This window comes from Dioscorea cayenensis, chromosome 1 (assembly GCF_009730915.1).
Source record: "Dioscorea cayenensis subsp. rotundata cultivar TDr96_F1 chromosome 1, TDr96_F1_v2_PseudoChromosome.rev07_lg8_w22 25.fasta, whole genome shotgun sequence".
Lineage (NCBI taxonomy): Eukaryota > Viridiplantae > Streptophyta > Magnoliopsida > Dioscoreales > Dioscoreaceae > Dioscorea > Dioscorea cayenensis.
The window spans coordinates 22,644,679-22,660,472 of NC_052471.1; the positions used below are offsets into that span (position 1 = coordinate 22,644,679).

Genomic DNA, 15,794 nt, shown 5'->3' on the forward strand with positions numbered 1-15,794 from the left:
TTATCACAATTAAATATTTTTAACTTTATCATAATTGATATATTTAATTAATTAAAATTTAAAATAAATAACTATAATTATTTAAAAAATTTAAAACACATTTGAAAATTTTATATAGTGAGATTTTATCTTTAAATTTTTTTTAACAACCTTACCTATTAATATAATATAAAATTGATATAATTATTATATCCATCATTTTAATAAATAATTAATATATTATATTTTATTAGAATAAATTAAGTATATATTAATTATATTAATTATATAATATATATTAATTATTGATATAATATATATTAATTATTTATATTAATTATTAATATAATATAATATTATTATATCCAAATTTACAAATCTCTCTAACCAAACACAAAATTCTGTGATCCAGTATTACAAATACATCCAACCAAACACTAGATTTGACTCTTCTGAATTTAGAAATCCAAGGATTTCTAAATACAAATCCACTGCATTTTCAACTACATCCAACCAAACGCCCCGTTAGATGATTCAGGGTCAATGTAATGACTAAATGTACTGCATACTACATGGAGATCATCCGGCCGGCTTGACACTTTTCAAATGAGGTTCTAATATTTGGCTCATTTTTCGGGGTTTTTGGAGATACTCCATAGCTGTAACAAAATCGATAATCTTCAGATGATAATGTCAACAAATTGCCTTCTTATTTAAGCTACATGAAAACTGAAGATCAATAAGTAAAAGAAGGTTGATTTCTGTCAGTAATCAATGTTTTGGATGTCCATTATATAAAAGGTTTGTTACCCAATCTAATGAGCATCCTCTATCTCCGCAATATGAAGGTCTTCCAATGATTAACTCCAGTAAAAGTATTCTGAAAGCAAATGTGTTGCCCAGAACATCCACATGTCATCTATCCATGGAAAATCTTCAGTAAGTATCATCAAGTAATATAATTTGCACACCTATGGGAAAAAAAAACTTTGGTAAGATACACAGAACTAGAATTCAACTCCGATGTTATGAATGGAGTATGGATTTTAGTGTGCAAATATTTTAGTCCAGGAGCAATACCTATAGCTATTTTCCATTGTCTTTGCCAAGAGAATTTGGGATTCTTCACCTTTTATAATGAATTCACTCATAATATTGTTGAGGTGATTAAAATATCAGTCGATAAGCAATATAATAGAACACTTACAATGAAGATGCTTATATGGTGTTCCATTTTATGCATATTTAAAAACAAGCATCTTTGAAAATGGTTAGCTTTCTATGAAATACCCCAACAACTTGGCTGTGTTCTCATTATTTAACATTGCAAAACCTGCAACCTACATTAAATATAAATAGTTTCCTCACACAATGATCAACTCTAAATTTCTTTTCTTGCAGAAAACTGTTGATGAAATAATCACCTCATGCTTAAACTGAAGCTTGAAGTAGGTTGTCCATTGATTTTCTAAAATACTGAGTGACAAAACAACGATTTCAGGCCCATCAATCATTGTACATTTGTGGAATTCACTATCTATAGAAGACCCCAATTATGTTACTGAAATCTTCTCAAGCAACTTCAAGATCCGGCCTGGTGAACCTCTACACACTTTTCAACAACTCACTGTCTATTTGAAGCATCATAAATAAGAGCCATTATTTTTTTTTTATATAAGAGGAACAGACAGCCCGAAATCCCTGCTAAACTGTCAGGGGCGTGCACAAGTCTCGGTGGAGCAAGTGGGGGCGGGGCCCGTGCACACATGGGCGCTGGGACCACCCGCACACAACCACCGCTCACATCTCCCAAAAATGTGCCCTGAGCCGAGAATCGAACTCTCACCACTTGGTGAAGAGCTCTATCGATGACCCGTATACCAATAGACTATTTGGCCGTTGGCAAATAAGAGCCATTATTGTTCATCATAAATATTGCAAAATAAGGCACACTACAATGCCACATTGGAGTATTCATAGGTTTCATTGGCTGCTTGGCTTTTGATAGAGTTACCTATAGGCAGAGATGAAAGTTGTTAATCAGAGTATACTGTTAATAATAAATTGAAGAACTAAAAGAAATCCAGACACAAGGCACACTACATTGCTCGGTAGAACACGGCGTGATGGACTCTTTATCTTGAAAACAATTCCCAGAAAGTCGAGTTTCTACAAATGACCCAGTAAAACCAAAGGAAGTTTACTGAACACAAGCTTAAATATGAACTGATTTATAACATTATTCCTTGGCAGATACTTGAGACATGGTGTTAACTTTCCAACAAAAAAGTTGCGCGAAGAATCAGCAAATTTCAATGAAGTTAGCCCACGTAAACAAGTTCGACTTTCATAGGAGGGAGTCCTGTCAGAGAAATGCAAGACAGAATGAAGTAAAAATATATCTAAAAGTAACGCTGAAACAGATAATGTGGTATCCAATTAGATAAAAAGCATCCACATGTTCTAACATTAATATAGTACCATCTGATACAAATTTTATCATGTAGTATCACAAAATTTAATTAAACTATATCAATTCGTACTCAATTCCAATTCATTACCAACAAACAAAGGGATGTTCCTGATCATAAATCATAATAATTAATAGAATAACATGAACATTTTTGTCTCTGTTGTTCTATTAATGCAAGAATCCAGATATTTGATGGTATTGCACCAGTCAATCCATTACAGTACAAATCTTTACAGAATCAAGTTTCCAGAATCACATCAGAACAAACCATTAAAAAAAAGTCCAAATTAGTGGAAGGAAATTAATTCTAAGGAGCATTTTTTTCTCCCTACATTTTTCTAGCACTGGTCGAATTCCCAATGTCAGCAGGAATGTGACCGGAGAATCCAACACTGTGAGGGTTTTCAACAGACCGATATCTTTTGGGATTGATCCAAGGAACAAATTATTACTCATAACCCTACACAAATTATGTTAGAAAAGAAACTCCTTGGCCAACTCTGAACTGCAGAAAATTAGTAGCAGAAAGCAATGAATCAATTACATGCAGCTCTAATAATGTTTTCTTATTTCTTTTTTGTATCACATATTTGGAGATGGGTGCTTGTGCAGGCATTGGATTGACCAAGAGCTTTCGGACTGTCATAAAGCAGATGCCTCCACAAATGGAACAGGGTATTTACCGTCAGTGATTATTGAGTAACTAGGTGTTATTTTTTATTATATATTGTACATTACAAAATTTATTTTATTTATGGTAAAAATATTATTTATTACTGTTGATTATTGAGTAACTAGATGCTATTTATTTTCTATTTTATTTTATTTTTGGGTGACTAGATGCTAATGAGTCTCAACCACTCCCCAGATAGAGATCCTCGAGCTAGGTTTTATGTGTTTTGATGATCCTTGTATTCTTAGATACCAATATGATGATATTGTGGATATTGTATCATAGATCTTAGGGTTTCTAATCTTTGTTAGATTTTTTTTTCTTTATGTTTTTGCCATTGGAATGCTCATTGTATTGTTAGTGTGGGGTCTTTTTGGTTAGTTGTGTAAATTACTTTGTCTATTGTTATGCTTTTTAAGGTGTTTGTTAAAATGGCAATCTGACTTCTAGTTTGTTAGTAATGCTCTTGAACCTTGTTTTATGCATATCATATGGGTCAATAGTTTAGTGATTGGATGTGTAGTTTTGAAGCTTTTGCATGAGTACCAATACTTAGTGATGGTTGTTTTTTTTATGGTGGTTGTTCCTTAATGTGGTCAAGGCTTAGTAATGCTTGTAGTGTAATCTTTTGTTGCTTAATTTCAGACTATTACCATTTTCAATATTAGTTAATTGTGTAGGTTTGCAGAATACTCCAACCTTAATTAGTTTAATAACTTGTTTGTCTTGTTTTAAAGTAAATTCCAGGTCATAATTAGCAATGGGTTAGTGCTTATATGTTTTTCTAGTATGTTTTGGGGTTGTTTTGCTAATCCAAGATTTTGATTTGTAAATCCATGCTTCTAAAGCTCTAGATCGGCAGGTGTAATGCTATGGACAATTGTTTGAATAATTACTTGAAAATTGGTTTTGCTCAAATTTTGGTTTCTTGTTTCTTACTATGTGTTGTTGTTCCCCATTAGTGGGTTCTTAATTGTTGTTTTATTCTACTGTGTATTAATTGAAATTACCATTTTTATGGCTTAATAGGTTAAATCTTTCATAACCATCTTTTGTTAAAATTTAGGCCATTGCTATCTTCCCACTCAAATTTTTTTTTAGTCTTTTATTATATCCCTCATCCATTGTTAATTTGTTCACTTGCTTGGAAGCTAAAATTGTTATGTTTAGAAACTTCACCCTAATTCAGCTGCACCACTTACACTTAAATTAGTAGAAACTTCACCCTAATTTAGCAGCACCACTTACACTTAAATTAGTTTCATTGTTATCTTACCAAGGGAATTTCATGTTAGCATCTAATTGGTATATGTGTGTTTCAATCTCACAAAGTTGAGTTATTAAATGTCCTATAATAAAGCTGGTTGACCTTAAGGTTTTGTGTCTTAAGTTTTTGAAAGAACCTCTCAGTAGAGAAGCTATTTATTGAATTAAAAGGAACATGAAGAAACTAAGTTACAGGTTCTGAGAAGAAGAAACAAGAAATCAAATTAAAAACTAAAACCAAACTTTCTAAAAGACTTCATCAGCCATGAAGGAAGGTCTTTTCCAAACAGGAATAGGTTGAGATGTTGGTTCTGAAAGCCATGCATGGCAAGGTTAACCGCCGGAGATCCCCAACAGGAAGGAGTGATGTGTAGAAGGGGCTGTCCACACATGTCCAATAAGCACTTCAAATTGCTGACTTGAGCTTCAAATCGCCAGGAGGAAACATGGTCAGAGCACTGAAGTAGTTGGAGGATTGCATGTTGATCACTAAAGATATGCTTGACAGGAATGTGTAGATCCAACGGAGTTTGAAGGGCCACCTCGACAGCAAGCAGCGCTTCAGAGGAGCTCTCCGAAAAACTACTAGAAATGCAGCCTGCAAGAGAAATTTATAGTTAGCATCAACAAAGAAAAAACCAGCATACCTCAGCATCAGATCAAGATTTGAAGTAGCATGAGTGAAGAGAAAATTGTCATCATTGGAGGAGAAATTGCACAACAGTAATTTCCTTCCCACAAGACCAAAGCTGACTCTGGAGAACTCTTCAACATGAGCAGTCGCCCTGGACACAATATAATTATAAATGGGGCGAGAGTTTCTGAATATAACATCACATCGGCACAGCGAAATGAACCATGCGCAAGCGGCAATGAGAGCAAGGATATGCATGGAATAACCATAGTCAGTAACCCAATTGCCAGATGAGAAACCGTTAGTGAAAGATATAGAGGTATTAAACATGCTGTTGATCTGATCCCAAATCGAAGTAAGTCTGTCACATTGACCAAACAAATGATCAATGGTTTCACTGTGAAGACCGCAAAAAACACATGGGTTATTAGGGCCAAGATGAATGCTATTAAGAAATATAAAAGTGGATAAACGACCTCTTAAACACAACCAAATAAAAAATTTAATTCTGGGAGCAACAGGAATGCTCCAAACAGTGTTCCAACCAAACCAGGTTTCAGAAAAAGCTGATTGTTTGCTTAAAGTATGATAAACATCAGAAGAGACTTTGGAGCAAGAAGCTTTAGGAACCCATATCCAATGATTATCAGAATTTTGATCAAAAGATAGAAAATTCTTGTCCATGTTCTCAACATTACTGCCAAAAAAATGATTAATATTCTGAGTAGACCACTGATCATTTTCAGTGAAATCAGAAAAAGAAATTTGATCGAAATCAACATCCATATTAAGATAAGTTGGTTTAAGAGCAACTGGAATATCATGAAGCCAGGGATCCCAAAGGATAGAGGTATTCGTAAGATTGACAGAATTAATTTTGCAATAATGTTTAATAAAAGCAGCAGATTTGCATAAGCCTCTAAAAAACCAAGAGCATTTGGCCGGCACAGAGTCAATCCAGAAATTAATTTTCCCATACTTGTAAAGTAAAATTTCAACCCAAAGACAATCATGCTTATTTAAGTATTTGAAAATATTTTTATACATGAGAGAGTGTTTAGCAAGAGAAAGATTTTTGATACCTAAGCCCCCCTCAGGCTTACCTTCAGTGATAGTGTTCCAACTCACATTGTGGATGCCCTTTCCATTACCATTCCTATTCCAAAAAAATTTTCTCAAAACTTTGGTGATTTCAGAAAGGATTGAATCAGCAATAGGATAAACAATTAAAGTATAGACTGGAACAGAGAGAAGAATAGAGTTAATCAGGACTTCTTTCGCAGTAGGAGTGAGATGAAATTTGGACCATTTAAGAACAAGATTATTAATTTTATCGATCATAGGTTGGAAATTAATAGGGGTTAATCTTTTAGGAGAGATTAAAACTCCAAGATACTTGAAGGGGAAATAGGGCCTGTTTAAGATTCAGAGTGACACAAATACGGTTGAGAATATGAAGATTCATCCAAGAGGGGTAAAATATTTGAGACTTATTAATGTTAGGTTGCTGGCCCGAGATGATACAATAAAATTTTAAACAAGCTTGAATGTTTTTAGCAACTCTACGAGTAGCAAGCGAAATTATAATCAAATCATCAGCATACATTAAGTGATTGAAGTTGTGAGACAAATTGTTATTAAACCCTGGAATAAGATTGTACTGAAGGCTAAAATTAAGCATAGTAGAAAGAACTTGAGCTACGATAATGAAAAGGTGAGAAGAAATGGGATCACCCTGTCGAACACCTCTGAAGGAGGGAAACCAAGCTGTAGGCTTACCATTAACTAAAAGGGAGAACGAGCAAGCTTGAAGACAAGATTTAATCCAAGAAACCCACAAAGGGGGAAAATTCATTTTAATAAGAATGGTAAGAATTGCACTCCAGCTAAGGGTATCATATGCTTTTTCGATATCGAGTTTGATAATCATCCTAGGGGGGCTATGGGTATCAAATTCAATCGAATGGGCAACCTCTTGCATAGTGATAATGTTATCAGAAGAGCTACGATTTGCAACAAAACCCACTTGTTCGTGGCCGATGATAGAAGGAATAACCTTTTTAATTCTATTCGCAAGCAATTTCGAAAGAATTTTGAAACAGACATTGTATAAAGAAATCGGGCGAAAATCGGAAACCAACTTAGGATTTTTCTTTATGGGAATAAGAGCGACATACGTTTTATCCCAAGAAGAAGGAATAAAAGAGGTTTTAAAAAAATACTGAATGGCTTCAAAAAGATGTTTGCCAACAATTGGCAAAAAAGTTTTGTAGAATTCCACATTAAAGCCGTCTGGACTAGGGGACTTACCTGAAGGAAGATCGAGTATTGTCTGATGTACTTCCTCTATAGTAACATTACTGATGAGGAAGGCACCATCAGCGTCAGAGATCATAGGAAGGTCAGGGGGAATGTCGATTTGGTTGTTAGAATAGATACTATCTGGCCCGCTCCAGAGAAGTTTGTAAAAGTTCATGAAAGCATTTTCAATACCTGAAGGATCACTGAAAACAATCCCGTTAGCATCTTCAATTTGAGAAATATAATTTATATGAGAGCGAGTACGATAAGTAGCATGAAAGAAGCTTGTATTCTTATCTCCATCAGAAATCCAAGTTAAACGAGCACGTTGTGCCCATCTAATAGAATTCTGACGCTGCAACGCGGACAATTTGGCATAAAGACTTCTGAGAATAACTTGAGAATTGGGATCAGTCTCTGAAAGCTCATAGAAGCCAATTTCAGATTCAGTTTTGGAGATAGCAAGCACTAACTTATTAACCCCGTTAGAACTCCACCGATTAAGATTAAACCGAGAACGAGAAAGCAAATGGGAAAACACATGCATTGGATTACCACGAGGAATAAAATCCCAAGCATCACGAATACACGAATGACAACCAAAATAGTCCAACCAAAAATTTTCAAACTTAAAAGATTTTTTTTTGAAAACAGTAGAAATAAAAGCGGTAAGAAAGAGAGGAGAATGATCTGAGAAGGAACGATTGAGATGCTTCAAGGTGTAAGATTTAAAGATGTCATTCCACTCAAGATTGACTAGACAATGATCGAGTCTAGCCCATCGACGAGCAGAACCGAGTTGGTTGTTACACCAGGTAAAAGGGGAGCCAATGAATTTAAGATCCAAAAGATTATTACCGTCAATAAAATCATTAAAAAATCTAGATTTACGTCTGTAATAAGTAAAAGAGCCACCTTTGTGCTCAGTTCTAGAAAGGATAGTGTTAAAATCCCCCAGAATGAGCCAAGGAAGCCTGAGAGAAGAAAGTTTGGAGAGTTCATACCACAAATATCTTTGAGAGGTACAACGAGAAGAGTTATAGACCACCGAAATGATAAAATTTTTAGACAAAGTAGAGGAAACCACAATGTGTAAAGCACGACGAGAGACGGAAATAGGAGTAACTCGACCAATGATCGAGCTCCAAAGGATGAAAATACCACCTGAAAGCCCATCAGCAAGAACTGAGGCCCACTCCCAGTTTTTGGGAATTTTTTTACAGAGACGGTCAACCCGATCCGAATTGGCGCGAGTTTCAACCAAGCAAACCAAAACAGATTATAAGCTTCTTGATAAGTCTGAGGAGTCTAGAAGAAGTATCCCTATCAGAGATGCCCCTGCAATTCCAACATAATATTTTAGTGGCATTCATAATCAACATAATAGATAGAAATGGAAAAGGAAATCCTAAAAAAGGAGAGGATAAAAGATGAAAGCAAATATTCAAGGTCCAGAGCTCCCAGCTTCCGTTCTGCCCTTTTTCGGCGAGATTTCTTCAACATAGTTTCCTTTTCGAATGAGAGCTTCCCGTCTTACCCCAGCTTGATACTAAACCAAGGTCATAGAGTCATCCGGTTCATTCTCATCGTCTGGCATATCATCATCTTCGTCGTCAGAAGAACCAACATCTTCGTCACTGTCTTCTTCTATTTCACTGGATTCGAGTGCAGAGGAAACCTCTGCAACAAGAGAGTCATGAGACTGGTCAGTAGAAAGAGTGTTAGTGGAGACAACCGGGACAGATGTTCTCAGAGTGGGTGGGGGTGAAGTGGGTCTAGGGCTAGGCCTAGAAGGGCCAGATGTCTGAGGGGTTTCTTGAGAACGACGAAAGGGGCACTATCTGATTGGAAGGATTTGGCGGTGAGTGATCTCGAAAAGGGTGAGAGCGATCTTGAGAAGTACAAACACTTAAAGGTTCTGACACAGTAGATTTTTGGGGACCAACCAAAGGATATGGGCGGAGTCTTCGAAGGGTTAATTTCACTAACATCGTTAATCATGGAAGTTTGATCAACGGATGGATCTACAACGGAATTTTGAACGTTGTGATGTTCGGCGAGATCGGGATGTGGGGAGTCGCGAAAGGCATGGAAAGTGGATGACCGCCCACGTCCAGCAAGTCTTGATCCGCCACGTAATCCATGTGAGCCAGTACCTCGGGACTCGGTGTAATCACCTTCCACACCGTCTGCGTGCGTGGAGTCACGTGAGAGGCACGTGAAGCACCTCCTCCGCGACCCCAAGCACTGCCACACCGGCGGGACACTAAAAGCCACGGCCCAAAGTCTGACTCCGGGCATTCATCAGGATAAGGAACAAAGATGGGATCGGCAGCATCCATGATCTGATCGCTGTCATGCGAGACATGGGTGGTTTTCTCTACCTGCTCTCGCTCATCACGGGAGGGCAAAGAAAAACCACCGGCCCCGGAAGAAGCAACCCGAGTTCACGACTTGCTGCCATGACCGATAAGCCCACAGTTGTAACAGAACGTCGGCAAACATTCATACATCACTACTTCAAACATCTTCTGAGATTCATCACCGATCTAAAACCCCCGATAGAGAGGTTTAGATAAGTCAATTTCAATGCAAACCCTAGCATATTTTGATCTTGCTAACGTGGACGTGAATTCATCAACCTTGATAAGATTGCCAAAGTTGCTGGTAATAGAATCAAGAGTATCACCATCCCAGCATTCAACAGGTAAATTGTGAAACTGAACCCAAATAGCCGCAGTAGGAAGCTTGGCAAAGCTAGGCTCGAAGAAAGGTTTCCACGGGGACAACTGCAAGATGATCCCATTTACAGACCAAGGTCCATCAAGTAGGAGCTTCTGCATGACTTTTTCTGTAGGACATCTGACCAGTAAGAACCCGTTTGGAATGTCGGAAAATGAAATATTTCTCCAAAATTATTCCATTTATCCAGCAGCGACGACTTGACCTGTTCGAAAGGAGGGGACTTTCCGAACAATTTGCTATATAAAGCATATTTGAAATTTCATGCGACCACTATTGAGAGCATCTTTATCCAGCCGGACGAAATTGGTAGTGGAGGCCTTGAGTTTATTGAGGAGTTGCTCATTATGAAGAGGAGAATTGTCCGAGGAGGGAGTTTAGGGAAGCAGCAATTTGAGACCACGATTTTTTAGGAGGAGGAAGGGAAGAGGGTTGACCCCCGCTTGCCATGGCAAGGGGGGAGCAAAGTTCTCGCAAGGGGGGAGCAAGGTTGCTCGAGAAATGACTTTGTCTGGCTTTAAAACATTTATTTGTTGATCTTGTGTCTTACGTTTAGCTGGTAGTAAGCACACTATAGACTTGGATTTTGCTTAATTTTGGGATTAGTAACATTTAGATTATTAATGCGCAATTTGGGCGTCTTATAATCTTTCAAAGAAGGATTTTTTTTTTTGCTAAAAAGAGTAATATAGGCTATTTATTAGAAAAGGAAACACAGCAACAACTTTAAAAAACAAAGATAGAAGCTTGACAGACACTAACTAGAGACACTGACAAAACGGAAACAATAGAAAACAAAGGCTGAAACTCAGCAAACAACTAAAACACTAAAGAAGAAACAAACAAAGAAATGAAGAGAGAAAAAGAAAATTACATAACAAAGCCATAAGAACTAAAAGACTTCATCATCCAGCGAGGAAGGTCTCGGCCCTGATGAAAAAAGGTAAGATGATGGAGGCTTAAGCCGTGAATTGCTAGTTTTTGGGAAGAGGAGCGGGGCGAACCCACTAGAGACCCCAGGGATGTGCACAAGCCTCGGTGGAACAAGTGGGGACGGGGCCATCCTCACGTGGGAGCTGGAACCACCCGTACACAATTACTATTCATAACTCCCACAAAATGTGCCCTCAGCCGAGAATCAAACTCTCACCACTCGATGAGAGCTCTATCAGCGACCCGTGTACTAATAAACCCGAAGGTCGTTGGCAAAAAGGAGAGGGGGTGCAACACGAGGACTTCCCAGGAGGTCACCCATCCTAGTACTACTCTCGCCCAAGCACGCTTAACTTCGGAGTTTCTGATGGGATCCGGTTCTTTATTGTTGCTATGATCGCACCCAGCCGTGAATTGATAGTTTATAAGCTGGTGAGTTACATTGACAAAAAAATAAGATGAATTTGAGGATTACCAATGGTCAACAGCAGATCTAAGATGTATCCACTCCAATTCTCGGCAGTCCAATGTAAAGTTAGGGAACTAGCAGTAATAGCTTCAAAGAGGTCCCTATTTGTGATGAAAATATGAAGAATGGGAAACTGCTTGTTGCCGATGATGCTGAGAGTGAGAAATAAGGCTTTGATGTCAATATTTAGGCGTTGTTGCTTGAGAAATTGGACTGCTCCCAGCTAACATGATGGAGGAGTTATGATTAGCAATAAGGAATACAGCTGCACCGGCCACTGAAAGAGTTATCCAGCTGAGCTCCTATAGAAAACAAGAGGATTAATTTTGGCTTTCGGGTGTGAGTTAGAATTGAGAGATATATCCAGGTTAATAATCGACATAAAAATTATTTGGTTATTTTTATTATAAAGCTTCAACTACTTGCTTATTTATTTGATTACTTATCCATTTATTTACTTTGAAAACCACAAAATTAGTTCTTTGAAAAGTGGGATCATGCATGTTTTTGTATTTATGTGTAATTTGCATTATCTTTGCTCAAATAAGAACTTATTTTTTAAAAAGAAAAGTGGATAAACCACTAATTTATTGAAGAAAAGACAAACAGATATAGAAAAAATAACGTATAGAAATAAGGAAACATAAAACAAACACACGAACAAGAGGCAAAACGCAGTCACCAGCGATGAATCGAGCCTGTAAAATACAACGAAAGGCAAAAACAAAGGATTAAAAACAATTGAGGAAGCAAAGTCCACAATCTAGTATCCAAGGTCTCCTCAGGCTGGTGACCGGAGTTGATCACTCCTAAAAAGTGGGCGAAGATGAAGTGTTGGTCGGGTCGTCTGATCTATCACTCAGGAAAACAAGGGAACGTCTGAGCTTTTGGATGGAGTCATCTGGAGAGCACTGGGAGGGGTCTCTAGCTACAAAAAACCAAGCAAATAGCATGTGAATAATTTTAGTAATAATAGAATGTGAGGCAAAGGGCATGCAAATTGAAAATATGGTTGTTTCTTTCAAGCCATATATTCTTGAAAACGGCCCTCGAAAGAAGATCCCAAAGGGTAGATTGATGATCATGCAAAGATGGGATCCAAGTGGTCCAAATGTCAGAAATGGACCGAAGTTTGGAGCAGAGGCTTAAAATTTGTATGAAAAAAATGCGAAATGCGGTCTAAATAACAGCAATTGAGTAAGAGATGGTTGACAGATTCTGAGATCCTGTGGCACATAACACAAGTATCCGTTTCACAACGAAGATTGCAACCTTTCTTAACTAAAGTGGTCAGGGTTAGAATTTTGTTATCTTAAGTCAGCCAAGAGAAAAGTGTTATTTTACTAGGGCAACCCACTTTCCAGAATTGAGGATAAAGGGGTGAACCCTTCCATCCACTAGGAACCTATAGAAAGACTTTACTGAAAACCGTCTATGGCTTTCTAGATTCTATATTCTAACATCGTCTTGTTTGCTGATGCAAGTTGGAATAATTGACAAGAATTGTGAGATTTTTTAGAGGAGCCGAATGAAAAAAAAAAAGACTGTGGGGATTGAAGAACTAGAGAGAAGTCTTTTATCGTAGTCATTTTTAGAAGGAAAAACTTTGCAATATTTTACGTTAATTATTGGCATCTAGCTCTTGGAACATATGGACATTTTAGAAATCCAACAAATTATTTTGTTATAGTTATTTTTAGTCTCTAAATGAGCCATGAGTTAACCTTGTCAATAAGGGTCAATAATGACCATATTGACATGAATTTTTGAAAATGGAGCTATATTTGTCCAATTATTTTGGGGTTTGATGATATTATTCAATTTATGAGTTACAGAAAAAGGTAACCGTCATCGGTTGAATGAGCCCTTTGACTGGTAGCTTTGTCCTATTTGCTAGAATTTTGGAGAATGCCTCGAAAATAACATTGAGAAATGTTATTGGCATGAACTTGGAGATCTTCTTTGCTCCATAGGAGTCAGTGTGATAAATGCATGGTTCACCTCACTAAGATCCCCAATTTCATTATAGATGCTTTCAAATATGGCCACCTTATTGCATTTAATCTTATTCAAGAATTGATAAGTGTTAAACTAACTATATTTTCTATGTCATTTACACTGCATTTAGAATGAAAATCTACTTGTTTCATACCTCATTAGTACGAAACTTTATTCTTTTGTTCACAATGACCTTTATCTTTGTTTTAGGAAGAAAGAAACAAATTCGAGGGTGCTTTGAAGGAAAATAAAACAAGCTGCTGAATCAAGGCTGCACCATGACTCACAATGGGGGTTATGGAAACTCATCACGCCTGTTGTCTATACTCACCACTACCATGATCAAGTCATGGTAGCATGAACTCACCAAGAGCAACAAAGAAGCCACAATGGCCTCACAACTCATCAAGATACATAATGCCCAAAGACCATGCCAGGACGTGACTTGGAGCCCAAGCAACAACTTACTCAGAAAAGGTATCACAACGCCCATGGTGAGGCAGTGGCGGAGCCTATTACTATAAATACCCCAGTATTCTCCAAATTTAGGGAGACTCTTTTGCCGAACAACCTACGACAGCCATATTTCTGGAGATCTGAGTGACCTGGAGATGATGTTTCTTCAATATTCCAATAGATTCTGACAGATTTCTTAAGAGTACATCAACGAGCATCATCGGAGAAGAAAGCACATGACAGGCATCTTCAAAGATCATCATTAGAGGGGCATGAGTGACACATGTCATCTGGACAATCTTGGCATCCTCTAATCCCCAACCTTCAGAGAACCATTGGAGGGAGTTAGTCTAGGAATACATTAAAAGCTTATTTATTCTTGTTTGATCTTGTGGTTCTCTTGTTCTTTGATGCTTTTCTTGTTATGATTCATAAGAACCTAATTCGAGCGGAATTGTATGTCTAGGTCCCTCGATTATTTATTTATATTCATATTGCTTGATTAATATACATGGTTCTAATTTTCGTAATCATTGCATGTTCATAATTGATTGTTACATTTTGATGTGGATGAGGAGGTTATGCTCCCATGTTGATGATGCCCATGCCATGATAGATTTATGCATGTTCTAAGAGGTTAGGCAAAGCTAGTTTTCTGGATTAGAGATTGATTGTCCCTTAGGCTTAGGAGATTCTTTAGAATAGTTTGAGAGTTGTTCAAGAGTATTCTAATTTGAAGAAATACAAACTCAGGGAATACATTCAACAACCTTTCCATAGACATTCTATTTCTATTATGTGTGATGCTTCTTGGATTAACAGTTTCTCTCTATGTAGACTAGGTTTTATAATTGTTGCTCATAATAACTGTATTATTCTGGCTGGAGCTATGCCATCAACTGAAGAGAGCAATCTTTACATTAAGCTTGCGGCACTTGAGGAAGCTTTGCACCATTACAAGAATAAGAGTCTAAACCCCAACCACATCTTCTGTGATAGCCAAGAAATACTGGAGTTGATGTATTGTCATGATTCCAACCTCATCTAGAGATTTCATGATGGAGTTCACAGAGTTAAAAACTTGTTAGGATGTAATTTGGATACATGTTTGGATTATATCCCCCGTGATCTTAACAGTGTTTTTGATGCACTTGGCAACTTTGGGAGGATGAACCCAGCAAGGACCCTCTTTCATAAGGGCTTGGACTTGCCTAGATGGCTTATGGAGTTTATTGCTTAAGCTGAATTTTCCTTCTTAGTTTTGTTCTTTTTTTTAGCTACTATATAGCTCCTCTTGTCAAAATAATAATAATAATAATAATAATAATAATAATAATAATAATACTCATAATTTTCTATTCTATGCAGGTTGGACTAACAAGTTTGTAAAGTTTAAATGTTTTTCAAGTACATCAATTATGAGCACTACAGAGTGTGAACCTTGTTAAATTGCAAGCACTGAAAAGACACAGTTACACTCATGGTATAATAATATTGTTTTTTTTTTAAATGGATAAACCACAATTCATTAAGAAACGTAAGGAACAAACATAAGTGACGTACAAAGTTCAGTTTCACTAGAAGTGGAATTACACATAGTAGAGGAAAACAAACAAATAAGGAAAAAGGACCCCACAAGGGCCCAGTGATGCTCAGGGGCCCTTGATGCCTAGCCGGTGTGTTGGAGGGCTAGGTTCCATCCAGGGTCAGGCGCTCCCTCTACACGTGATCCTCACAGTATAATATTAATCAAAGAAACAAATTTTCAAATATCAATAAAAAAATTTTAACATCATCAAATAACTCAACAAAATGTTATATCTTCAAATAACACACAACTATGTCATGCACTTTACGATTTCATATCCAA

At 37.1% G+C, this 15,794-nt stretch overlaps 1 non-coding gene across 1 annotated transcript; it reads right to left on the reverse strand.

The window, feature by feature from the left end:
- Positions 1-11,286: 11,286 nt before the first annotated feature.
- LOC120265843 lies at positions 11,287-11,406 on the reverse strand. Its single transcript, XR_005537772.1, has one exon. It is a non-coding gene; the product is annotated as a 5S ribosomal RNA (ribosomal RNA).
- Between the last annotated feature and the right edge of the window lie 4,388 nt (positions 11,407-15,794).